Below are 3269 nucleotides of genomic sequence, written 5' to 3' on the forward strand. Positions count from 1 at the left end.
CTCGTAAAGTATTTTTCTGAGGTCTGTCTTATCAGGTAAATTACTGTACACAGTGTATACATTAATTTTCATTTTCATGTAGTGTTTTATGTATTTTTAATATATTTATTGGTATTTTTATTTATAATTATTTTATTTATACGTTATAATACGGAACGATTTTGATATTCAAAAATCGTTTAAATGTTAAAAAATTAGAACACAGCTTTGTTCGAAAATTGTTAGATAAAACTGTTTTTCTGTTCGTTGTAATATTTTCCTGACGAGGGCCTCTGAAACACGGCCGAAAACGTTAGAACATTAAAGTTTTTTATCGTTCATGTGCTGGAATTAGCACTTAGGTGTGAAGTAGTAGTTTCGAATGGAAAGCCACAGATAAGTTGAGAATTAACTAAAGTTAACTGTGTCGTACTATCTAAAATTCATGGAATTTATAAATTCTACTCGTGCGTCTCTGGCACACGGGATCATGACTACGCTCAATTCAGAAATGTACAAAAGGAAAACATTCAATAACAAATTGTGCATATGAAAATGTTGCAAACGTATAATTTTCAATAAATATTTTTCATAAAGAAAACGTCTTTCTTATGAATAGCATTATTTCTTAGCTAACGTTCAAATAAATCATTGCAGATCTGTTAAATGAGGCTACAAAAAGTTCTAATATTTTACTGATGATAATAATTTGTTGATGGATTTAAACTATCAATTCAAAAGACTTTACTCAAATTACACAAGATACGCTTAGCTCTTGGTATTCGCCAGGGTTAGGTTTTTTAAAAATGTCGTGAAAACCAAATAAGGATACCTATGGAGAAAATTGAGTTTGGTTTTGTGGAACATTTCAAAGATAAATGTTAATTGTAAAATAAAATATACTCACTTTCATTCTTATNTTTTTGACCGATCGCCATACATTTCCTCTGTTATATATAACTGCTGAGAAAATAAACATTACAGTATTTAAAATGTTTGCTCTAATACTCAAATTATTACTGTAGTGCCTTGCCCCTGTACATCATACTTTTCCTTGTATACAGGTGTTGTGCCGGTCGTCTATCTAACACATTTCCCGGATAAATTTTTGACAGTGGGAATTTATAGGTCTACAGTTTATTTTTTCAAATTACAGTTTAATCGCTACAGTTAACTCTTGAATAATGAAAACAAATTATTTATCATATCGTTCATAATTTGTATCAAACATCATTAATATTTAGTGACCCATGACCCTTTCTTGTTTAGAAACAGAAATGAATGACATAGTAGAAATACAGTCGACCCCCCTATAACACTGTTGATAATTCCGTTTTATATGAATTCCATGTTGTACGAGTCACTTAGATTTTACAAATACGTGTTCCGGGCTGTGAACGGCTCACATATTTCTACAAAATTTAAGAAATATAAATAACATAAATCGTCTGAAAATTTTAATAGAAAGTATTTAATTAATAAATTATGTAATCGTGATTAATAAATATGGAATCCGTTTAATCTTCTAACAGATTAACATAATTCTTCAAGGAGTTTGGTAATTTTAATTCTTCGATTCCCTCAGGAAGGAGCCATTTGGGTTTGAGAGATCCTCTGATAGCGCTTCGACACAAATGCTTCAGTTTTGTTGGAAAACTGAAATCAAATGCATTGGGATAAGGGTCATTTTCGTCACTTTCCGTATTGCTTCGGATAAAAGTCAGCAATTCTTCTTCGTTTTCAAATTGCATCCGTTCCCTTTTAGTAGCAGGAGGAAAAACTCTGGTTAGAATCCGTCCACAAGTGATACTCCTGTTCCAGAAATCCCACCAGATCAAATGCGGTTGAGCTTCCATCTGTTGATCGTCAAGCAGATTCCACAGTATTTCAAATAAACCTTTTAATAAATTGCAACAGGCTTGTTCTTCGGTGACGGTCTCCGTGCGTATCTTAACTGTGGCACCATATTGTAGCACCAACAGTAAATCGTCCACTCTCCATCTCCTGAAGAAATCCATGCAGAGTGAAGTGATTTCTCCGTGTTTTTCTTTAGTAAAGTCAGCCAATCTCATTCCGTTAAATGTCATTTTTGTATGATTGCTATGTTTTAGAAAATAGGCTAGAGGACAATGTTTTCTGGCTTCGTAGTCTTTCCCGTGAGGCTTTAGCCAATGCCTGATTCGAAACAGAATTTGCCAACTGTCATCTTCGGCTATTTTACCTTGTATGACGTCTCTGAGATCTCCATCACAGTCGTGTAAATTTTGCAAAATTTCGCATACCAAAATGCTGTTGTTTAACCACCAATAATGGCAAAGTTTTAATAAATATCCGAGTATTCTTTTCTCAAAACATTTCTCTCTAGCATTCATTTCGCCGATGTCATTCTTCCAGGAATGATATAACTTGATCATTGTTCGCAGATGATTCAAATTGGAAGTGGAATTGATTACGCAAGTGTTTGTACTACGAATCAGTATCTCGTTTACAATACATTGCAGCATACGCTGTTCTATTTCCTTTGTTTTTTTATGTTCCCACATCTCTCTGATTTCATAATGCTGCTGTAGTAAAACCTCCCGAAGTTCTGAATGGATAGTTGAATTACACGTCATTAAGTCACTTAAATACGTAATTAATAAGTCTGTTAATTACAGCTACAATCTTGCGATAACTGTAATTGTAGAGTTCTTTTCTATAGTTGTGGATTTTATATTGTTTCCTAGTTAATTCGTTACGAAAGAATTACAAATTACTATTTACTTTGGAACAATTGGAAGCGATTGTTTAAGCATTTACGAAAAAACGGGGCTTTTGAAATCGAATGTCTAGCTTATGTCTTTGAAAATTTCACTTCTTGTAACAGCGATGGCAGAGTGAATAAGACGTGAGCCTACACGATACAGTCAGTCAGTCAATATCGTTTATTATATACAAAAAAGTACATTTCCGGTGCCGCAATGCACTGCCGGATGTGGAAACATGATAAGGTACAATAATTACAGTTGTTTACAGCAGCGGTCCCCAACCTTTTTATCGCCGCGGACCGGTCAACGTTTGATAACTTTACCGCGGCCCACTGAGGGGGGACGTTGATTGTTCATATTTTACATTGATTTAATTTAATAATTTTAATTTAACTGTATTTAAACGTGCCTTCAAAATAAAATACAATTACACCAAAAAATGAATATAATGTGATTTAACATTTTAACTCACTAGAACGCTAAATCAATGAGAACCCTGAGCTTGTTTCTTTGCAACGAGACAGTTCCATCTGGGGGTAATAG

The sequence above is a fragment of the Centruroides sculpturatus genome, unplaced genomic scaffold (assembly GCF_000671375.1).
Source record: "Centruroides sculpturatus isolate CEXI.00-Female unplaced genomic scaffold, Cexi_2.0 scaffold452, whole genome shotgun sequence".
NCBI lineage: Eukaryota > Metazoa > Arthropoda > Arachnida > Scorpiones > Buthidae > Centruroides > Centruroides sculpturatus.